Genomic DNA, 10,455 nt, shown 5'->3' with positions numbered 1-10,455 from the left:
GTGACTTAAAGAGGAACATTAAGGGGATTCATTCCCCCTTGTTTCATCATGAATGATGAGAACAAATAAATAAATAAAATAAAAATAAAAAAATGAAAAAAAAGGCTAAGGGAGAAGGAAAGCAAAAACCAAGTTTGCTACCTCTTCCCCCTTAACATAAAAGAGAATATGTAAAGAGAAGATTTTATTTTCTCTCATTTCTCTCATTCTCCCCTCTCCCTCACCGAGAACCTCAGTCCCCTCTCCTCCATCTTTGGCCCAAGCTAAGGTTTTCTCCTAAGAAAGCCTAAGATACAAGGAGGACTTAGCAAGGAATCAAGGGAAGGGAACAAGAAGAAGAGACCTCTTCTTCCATCACCACACCTTAGAACCACAAGCGAAAAGGATGTAAGCTTCCCCTCACCTGTGGTACAAGGCGTTTTATGTGCTTTTTAGATTTTATGAGGATTAGAAAACCTAGAATAGAATTTAAGAAAAATTCGGCCAAAGAAGAGTTTTCAAATCTAGGAAGGTTTAAACAAGTCCTCATTTCATGATATTTTTCTATGCTATGTAGGAAGGTTTTCCTTCATGTTTTTATACCTATATGATGCTTGGTCAGAGGAGTACCTAACCCTAGAATTTTGGCCAAAAATATTTTAAAGAGGTTAGGGAAATCATTGTTTAACCAAACTAGTACAAGATTCCCTCCATGAATTACTAAGGGCCTTTTGTTGGTTTTTCTTGCTTAAAAGTTACTTGGAACCAAAAGAAATCCACTCATATGTTTCGGCCAAGAAAAGAGCTTAGGGTTAGGAAGACCTTTAAATTTAAGTAACCATGTTTATATGATAGAATATAGAGTTCTCTTAAAGAATTGCATGTTGAATATTGCTAGAAATTCATGAACTCTTCATTAAGATTTTCGGCCATGATAAGATGGATAGCTTAGAAAAGCTTAAACAAAATTTTAACATGCTCAAGACCTCTGTGATATTAAGATATGAAAGTTGTTTAATGCTCTCATGCTTAATTAGGGTATAGAGAATTTAGTTACATGATATATGACATGTAAGATCACAAGGGTCCTAGCTTGTTTATGAACCAAATTTGTATATGATGTTCTTAGTAATTTTTGCCATGAAACTTACTTAGGTTTTCCATGATTTAGGCCACTTAAAGCCTAGTTTAGAGATTGGTAGGTTTCAGCCATGAGGAAAAATAAAAGAAAAAGGAAAGAAACCTAGGAAGCCTAAGACACAATTCACATGTATGTTTATTATGCTTGTCTTTATACATGCTATGAAACTTGTATGACTTCCTATGCTTTTAGGCTATTTGAATCAAGTTTAAACACTGATGAGTCTCGGCCAAGTAGGGTTTAAATGACCTAGAGGCCTTAGAATTGAAACCAATTGTGTTAAAAATGCTTCTTATGGAAATATGATAATATGTTGATTGAGTCACATGCTTGTATAATTTTTCCATGACCTAAATGGACCATTGTATGTTTCGGCCATGAAGGGATAGATGCCCTAGAAACCCTAGAACAAAAATTAAATATGCTCATGTCACTCTACATGAAATATGATAAGTAGAAAGCCAAAGTTCTCATGCTATATGTTGTTTAATGACCTAAAATGAGTCTAGGGTAAGTTTCGTCCATACCCATGGTATGATGCCTTATTATGAATTTATACATGATGTTAGTTCAAGTTCACATGCTTGTATGCTTGTTTTTAGCCCTAATGAATACTTGTTAAATTTCGGCCAAGACATATGTTAAGGGCTTGAAGAACTTAGGAACTAGCTCAAATATGCTTACTATGTTACTTGGAAAAAAATGCTATAAATATGGTTTAAGGTTTCCATGCTTTCATGACATTTGGGACCTTGTTTCACACCTGATAGGGTTCGGCCACATGAAGTTTAAGGACTTGGAGAACTTAGAAACCAAGTTAATCATGCTTATAATACTTCCTATAAAATTGATGTGATGATAATTTAGGTTCCACATGCTTGGATGTTGTTTTTACCTAAATTGAGATCTAAGGGGGGGTTCGGCCATGATAAGAACCCAAGGGATTAGGAAGCTTAGAACCCAAGCTAACTATGTTACCATGTTTCTTATGATAGTATAATCACAAGATACACCCTTATGCTTAAATATGTATGCTTATGATTTATACTTTCCATGATATGATATGTGCTTAAAAATATGCATGCTTTTATGATATGCTATGTGGATAGAAATATGCATGCTTTGATGATATGCTATGTGCTTAAAATATGCATGCTTTTATGATATGCTATGTGGATAGAAATATGCATGCTTTGATGATATGCTATGTGCTTAAAATATGCATGCTTTTATGATATGCTATGTGGATAGAAATATGCATGCTTGGATGTTATGCTATGTTCTTAAAATATGCATGCTTTCATGATATGCTATGTGGATAGAAAATATGCATGCTTTGATGATATGCTATGTGCTTAAAATATGCATGCTTTTATGATATGCTATGTGGTGAAAATATGCATGCTTTTATGACATGATGTATGCCTAAGTGATGCATATTTTTTATGACATGATGTATGCCTAAGTGATGCATGCTTTTATGACATGATGTATGCCTAAGTGATGCATACTTTTTATGACATGATGTATGCCTAAGTGATGCATACTATTTATGATATGATGTATGCCTAAGTGATGCATACTTTTATGACATAACGTATGCCTAAGTGATGCATACTTCTATGATATGCTATGTGACTAAATGATGCATTTTTATACATGCTACTTTACTTTGTAAGGCTTGTACCAAGGGTGGGCTCCTAATCAGCCCCTAGGCCTTTGGCTGTGTGATCCAGGCTAGTAAAAACAAAGGGATGGGCTCCTTAGTACGCCCCTAGGTCTATGGCTGTGTGATCCGGACCTAGTTCCTAGTATGATTCAAGACTTGCTACCTTGGATATACTTAGGAAGCGCGCATATCTACGTGATTTATCTATGTGTGGTACAAGCCGGGGCCCTGATTATGTTGATATTATGTTCAAGTATATATGTAAGAAGAAATGGTTTTAAAGATCATGAGACATACACATGTTTTTCGGATACATGTTTTCAAAATCATATTGCATATACCTTATGATCATGTTGTGATGATGCTATGATTTATGATATGCCATGATTAGATATGATTATGTTATGTTTCATGCTATGCTTTAAGAGCTTGATATGCCATGCCACCTTATGATGATACTATGATATGCCATGATTAGATATGATTATGTTATGTTTCATGCTATGCTTTAAGAGATGATATGCCATGACTAGTTATGATTTTGTTATGTTGCATGATATGCTTAAAGAGTATGATATGTTATGTCATGACTAGTTGAGATCATGTTATGAGACATTCTTTGATCATGTGATGATTTTCGGTTTTAGTGAGTAGGAAAGGAACTTACTGAGCCATGAGTGCTCATAGCTTACTTTCCTTGTACCACAGATAAAGGAAAAAGCTGGATGAGCTAAAGGAGCAGCAGGAGAGGCAAGGAGATGTGTGTGGCAGTGGCTAGGCAACCAAATAAGAACCTGCTTTAAAAACTTTTAAAGAACTATGCTTTGGTATCATGAATTGTAGTACTGTATGTGTGACTTGATGTTATGTTTCTACTAATTTTGATATCATGTTATTGATGCCATGATAGTGTAGTTCAGATTTGATGAAAAGAAAAACAAAAGAAAAGCTTTTATTAAACTAAGAAAACTATTTTAAGTCTTCCGCTGTTATAAAAAGAAAAATTAGTACATGGAGTATCGTAGCCCCGTCCCCTAGAGTTAGCAGGGAGGGCGGGCGTTACTAAAAAACAACCTTGGGGTTCCAACACATATCACTTACGCCTGGGTCGTATGCTTGGATGAGATTGCTCACACTGCTGTTGCCTTGTGCCCGGTAGACAGCACTTCGGCCACAAGCCTTTTCATTGAAGCGTGGGCTGACCCCACAGTCGGGTTGTGCTGTCGGCTCGGGAGATTCTCAGTGAGTCGGCCATCATTACAGTCGGTCGGGTGATCAGCCCTCTCAGTCAGTGAAATTGAATTCTCGGGGTTGAATCTGACCTTTGACCTCCACGTGCCGTTGACCTTCCATGACGGGGATGCAAGTCCTTGTGAGATCGCACATCCTCCCCCTCGGAAGTCTAGTCGAGAAGGGCTGAGGTGGTATTTGAATTGCAGTCAAACTGGCCTTCCAGCCACCACTCTGGAATGTTCCTCCTCACGGCCGCTCGGCCTCTTCCGAGCGCTGGCTTTGCTGCCGTGTCGATGGTCAACGCTTACGCCCTTTGGATCTTCTCGGGATTCGTGTAAATCCTCCCCATTAAGACCGAGCATGCGCGCTGTGCACCGTAATGGCACTCATTAAATGCACCCCTATGGCATGGTGCCACGTGGCACCTCCACTGGCGTCATCGTACGGCTCGGCGATGTGTCCGATGGGACATTGGCGGTTTGAAATGAACGGCCTGATGTGGGCCTCGGTTCCTGTGACCTGCATCCGACGGTCGAGGCCGATCGGGCCCGACCTTATAAAGCCTTCACCTTCTTCCTCCGCCGCACTTTTGCCTTCGCTTGTCCCGCAGCCTTCCTCGGTGCTTCAGCGTTCCGACGATTTCGAGTCCCCGTGCTCTGATGATTCCCCGCCTCCTTCCTTCGACCCTCCACTTCTTTGTAAGGTTCTTCTGCCTTTCTTCCTTTGATTCCTGTGTTTTCTTCGCGCTCTTGGCCGCGTTTCGTCTTTTGGTTACTGCTTTGCTCCTCTCCTCGCTTGCTCATTTGCTTTCCCTTTAGATTTTTGCTTCCTCCATTGCTCTGGTGATGGCAAGTTCCTCTCAGCCCGCGAACCCGGCTCTCGGCTCATGGTATACCACCATGGAGTCGCGGTTCGATCGGCGTGATGCCGAGAGCCTATTTAACGCTTTTGATATCCCTTCCGATTTTGAACTGATTTTACCTTCACCTTCCGCTCAGCCGCACAAACCACCGAGCGACGCCTTTTGTCTTTTCCGCGACCAATTCATAGCCAGTCTGTGATTTCCCCTCCACCCCTTTATTGTTGAAGTTTACAACTTTTTCGGCATTCCGCTCGCCCAATTAGTTCCCAACACTTTTCGCCTCCTGTGCGGAGTTGTGGTCTTATTTAAGATACACAACATTTCCCTCCGCCCGGAGGTCTTCTATTATTTTTATTATCCTAAGCAATCCGAGCCGGGCACTTATCTGTTTCAAGCTCGGCCTGGCTTAGTATTTTTTGATAAGCTGCCCTCTTCCAACAAACATTGGAAAGAGAATTTTTTCTACCTTCATGTTCCCGGGCGGCTCCCCTTTCGTACGAAATGGCAAGTCGGACCGCCCATCTCTCCTGAGTTGAAGAAGTTTAAGACCCGACCGGACTATCTTCAAGCAGCGAATCTGCTAGCTGGTCTGAAGCTCGACATCAACAAGCTCCTACCTGAAGGAGTGATGTACATATTTGGTTTGAGTCCGAGCGGTTGGTAAGAACTTCACTTGTACATTTGCCTTGAGTTCTAACTGATTTCCTTCTTTTTTTCTTTGCAGCGAATATCGTAATGGAGTCCGTGCTGTTCGGAATTTTGAAGAAGAAAGTGGCCGCGCTCGAAGCGGCAGCGGCCAAGGAAATGGAGCAACTGGGCATTGCTCCGGTCAGCTCTCACGAGGATGAGAGTGAAGCGCAAGCAGGCGAGTCGGCCGCTCAGGCTTCGCCTATGGATGTTGCCGGCGGTGCAACTTCTAGCAAAGAACCGGCCGCTCGAGAGGAAAGCTCCAATCCAGAGGACGAACTCCCACTCGACAAGAAAAGACGGCGAGTTGAGAAGCCCCTCCGTTCGGCAACCTCCGCAGTGCAAGCGTCCGAGCGGACGGGTACCGCCTCTCAACGCGACAAAGAACCATCGGTTGAGGCTCTCTCCTCTGACCGGACTCCCTCCCAACTGGAGGCGCCTGCTGTAGGTTGCTACTCAGAAAACCTAGAGGTTCCACTGTACAAAAAATTTGTACAAAGGTCTGAACCTTTTCCTAGCTACCATGTGTTCTTTTAAATTAAATTTTGGATCGCCTACGCAACTTAACACGTTTGATCCAAAACTTAATCTATTTGTTCTTTTAGGTTTAGACTTGGATCTCCTGCGGAACTTAACACGTTCGATTCAAATCACCTAAGTTATTAATTCCATTAAATATTAATTTCCATAATTGGTTCCCGGTACTGACGTGGCGAGGCACATGACCTTCTTGGATATGGGAACAACCACCACCGACTAGACAAAACCTTTTAAGAAAAGCTAATATTTAATTTCCTAAAATAACTTTAGGTTAACCGAAAGGAACAATCAAATCATAAGGAAAAGAAGAAAACATAAGAACACTAAATCGAAAATAAATTCGAAATACTAGAATCGTAAGCCTCTTGTATTTGGTATTATTTCCAAAAATAACTAGTATGATGCGGAAAGAAAAATTACTAGTTATACCTTTTAGAAAGACCTCTTGATCTTCTACCGTATTCCTCTTCTAACCTCGGACGTTGTGTCGGCAACGATCTTCCAAGATGAGAAACTACCTAAGCACCTTCTTCTCCTCCTTGCTAGGTTCGGCCAAAACAAAAGCTTCACCAAGGATGAAGAATAACACCAACCAAGCTCCAAGGGATGCAAGCTTTCTCTCCTTCTTCTTCTTCTCGAAATGGTGTCCGTGACTACAAGGCTCCAAGCAGAGAATGGGTTTGACCCACCACAAAAGGAAGAGGGAGGAGGATAAGCGACCACCAAGGAAAAGAGGAAATAATAGAGACAGCAACCCATGAAGGCACTATTTATTTATGTTCCTTGTTTTGTGAAATAAGGAAATTTATTTAATAAAATTCATAACTCCTTGACAACAATTAATTAAAAATTCGTAAAATTTCCTAATTAATTGTGTAATTGACCGAAAATACATGGAGCAAATAAGATAATTTTTAATCAACAAATTAAAACTTCATTTGCATCTTTGAAATACAAAATAATTTCCTTTAAAATCCTTATAGTTGATAAAAGAAATTTCTACATTTGAATTTTTCAACATGTGAATGGCTAAAGAGAAAAATAAATATCTTTCGATCTACAAATAGAAAGATCTAATTTCTTTCTTTACAATCTTTTGTAGATCCTTTAAGAGAATATTTTTAATTTTTAATTCTCTTTAATAAATTTATATGTCCATAATAAAATTAAAATTAAAAATTCTTTTTAATTTAATGAGACACACCTAAAGCGGAGTTGACTAGGGCGACCACCATGAATCAGGTAATATTACAAAACTGAACCACAAACTAATGACGACCCCTTATCCTTAGGTATGAAGGTGGGTATAATTACTCTATAAATAAGAAGCTACGATAGGGTTCCGAGGAGGTGGTTTTGGTCTCCGATAAAATTAAGCATCCGTGTTAGTACGAACACACAACTTAGTACCATCAATTCATTCCACTAGAGAACTATTATTGAACTACCGCACCAATCCCAAATTATATTTTTGGGCTCCTTCTTATTATGAGTGTGTTAGTTTCCCTGTGTTTAAGATATCGAATGTCCACTAATTAAGTGAGTTACTGACAACTCATTTAATTAATGTCTTAGTCCAAGAGTAGTACCACTCAACCTTATCATCATGTCGGACTAAGTCCACCTGCAGGGTTTAACATGACAATCCTTATGAGCTCCTCTTGGGGACATTATCAACCTAGTATCTCTAGGACACAGCTTCCTTCTATAATCAACAACACACACTATAAGTGATATCATTTCCCAACTTATCGGGCTTATTGATTCATCGAACTAAATTTCACCCTTTGATAAATTAAAGAAATAAATATCAAATACATGTGCTTGTTATTATATTAGGATTAAGAGCATACACTTCCATAATAACTAAGGTCTTTGTTTCTTTATAAAGTCGGTATAAAAGAAACTACCTCTAATGGTCCTACTCAATACACTCTAAGTGTACTAGTGTAATTATATAGTTAAGATAAACTAATTCCTAATTACACTACGACCTTCCAATGGTTTGTTCCTTTCCATTTTGGTCGTGAGCTACTGTTTATAATTTATAAGGTACTGATAACATCATCTTCTGCATGTGACACCACATACTATGTTATCTACAATATAAATTAATTGAACAACTACAAACAAAAGTAGATCATTTGACCAAATGTGATTCTTTATTCAAAATAAATGTTTACAAAAGCTTAGGCTTTCAGTATACACTCCAACACCTGCGACCCCCATCGAAGCGGTTCTGGTTAGCTCCCTTCCTCCGGTACCCCACCGAGTCCTCCGCTCGGGAATTCTATCCACCATGTCCAGCCCGGCCTCTGATCCTTTGGTGTCCGCTCAGAGGACTCCGGGCCGGCGCCGCACTGTTAGGGCCACTCTGCACCTCCCTACCGTGGCGTTCATGGCCGAGTCTGATCGGCCGACGGCCCCCGAGCATATGATTACTATGAAGGGGCCCCTTGCGGAGATGTGGGCGGATGCTCGGGCCCGTGTGGCCATAATATCGCTCGACAAGCTAGCTGACAGCCACATGCAGCAATCCACAGGGGTAAGGTTTATTTCTTCTTTATGTAGTTTTCCCGATCGGCCTTTTGACATTTCCGTGTTCATCAGCGATGGGTGGAAGAGATTTTTGTCTCCAACCGCTTGGCAATGGTGGAGGATGAGCTGAAGAGGCTGAAGAGTCAGGGCAGCCCGTCTTCTGCTTGAGGCCCTTCTTATGCCGAGCTGCAGAAGGAGCTCGATAAAACCAAGAATCTGTTAGAGGCCGAGAGGAAGAAGACGGCCGACCAGGCTTACATGTTGGACCAGCTAGACAAAAAGGTCAAATCCTATGACCGCAAGATTGAGTTGGCCACCACTCGGAAGAACATCGCCATCGCTGATCTGGGAAAAAAAGAATGTAGAAGCCCGAGCTCTGGAGCAGCGTGTGAATGAGCTAGCCGAGCTGCTAGAAGGCGAGCAGAAAGGCCGCTCGGAGGAGGTGACTAAGCTCAAGGACGATTTGAAGGACCTGCAGGGGGCTCTTGATGCTTCCCGTGCTGCCTTCAAGGAGTACCAAGAGGCGGAGCCGGGCCGCGTTGCCGCCTTGAGGCAAAACTACATCCGCTCGATGGAATTTGTGGAGAAGGTGTGCGACTGGCTGGTGATCGCCTTCGAGTTGGCCATCACCGCCATGGCGGACTATTTGAAGTCCAAGGGCCAGCTCCCCAACTTCATGGTCATCCCCGCTACAGAGCATGCGACACTTCTCACTACCATCCCAAAGCATATTTTTGACTACCATGAATGAAATATCTTTTGTAATTTTACCGATCAGCTAGACTTTTATTTTCATGTGGCATCTGTAACTTTTAAATGCTATCTTTAAATGAATGCCCGCTCTTGTTGTGTTAACCTTTCGTTTCGAGTGTTTCTTTCAACTGTGCCGACCGGTCGCTTGACCTTTTTCCCGTAGGGAATTTTTAAATTTCGCCAATCGGTTAAACGACCTTCCACTCTGCCTGGGATTTCTATGAGCTTTTCGCTTAGTGTTTTTCTTCACTATGCCGATCGGTCAAACGACTTTCCATCTTTCATGGACTTTCTGTTAGTGTCTCGCTGAAGTGCCTCAACGCGACGCTGCCTCATCTGGTGGGTTTATAGTCGCCAGTCCGACTCTAGAGTTTAACATCACCGCTCGAGGGTCTTCAAGCCGAGGGGGTTTATAGTCGCCGGTTCGATTCTAAGATTTAATGTCGCTGCTCGATGGTCTTCCGGCCGGATGGTTTATAGTCGCCGGTTTGACTCTAAGATTTAACGTTGCTGCTCGACGGTCTTCCGGCCGGAGGGTTTATAGTCGCCGGTTCGACTCTAAGATTTAACGTCGCTGCTCTACGATCTTGGGTTTATACCGCTTCGACTTAAGATTTAACGTCATCCGTCACCGCCTTCCTACCGAGGGTTTATAGTCGCCGGCCTGACTCTAAGATTTAACGTCGCCGCTCGACGGTTCCGCTCGGAGGGTTTATAGTACCCTTTCTTGCGAAGATTCTTCTCCGCCCCCTCATGATTCGCCCGGTTAGGTTAGGAGTACCTGACACTTGACATTTTTATTTGAATGTCTCGATGACGCCTGCTAGGTTTTATAACCATTGTTCGGTTGTTAAACCGGGATTTATAGTCATCGTTTAACTATATACCTCTCTTGTACTAGAGTTTATAGTCGCCGTTCGGCTTTAGTTATCGTTGAATTCCTAGTTTATAGTCGTCGCTCGACTTTAGTTGTCATAGACTCTCGGGTTTATAGCTGTCGCTCGGATTTAGTTAGCGTAGACACACTCGGATTTATAGCCGCCGTTCGATTTT

Source organism: Zingiber officinale, chromosome 4B, assembly GCF_018446385.1.
Source record: "Zingiber officinale cultivar Zhangliang chromosome 4B, Zo_v1.1, whole genome shotgun sequence".
NCBI lineage: Eukaryota > Viridiplantae > Streptophyta > Magnoliopsida > Zingiberales > Zingiberaceae > Zingiber > Zingiber officinale.
The sequence above is the reverse complement of the archived record's forward strand: the minus strand, read 5'-3'. Positions refer to the sequence as shown.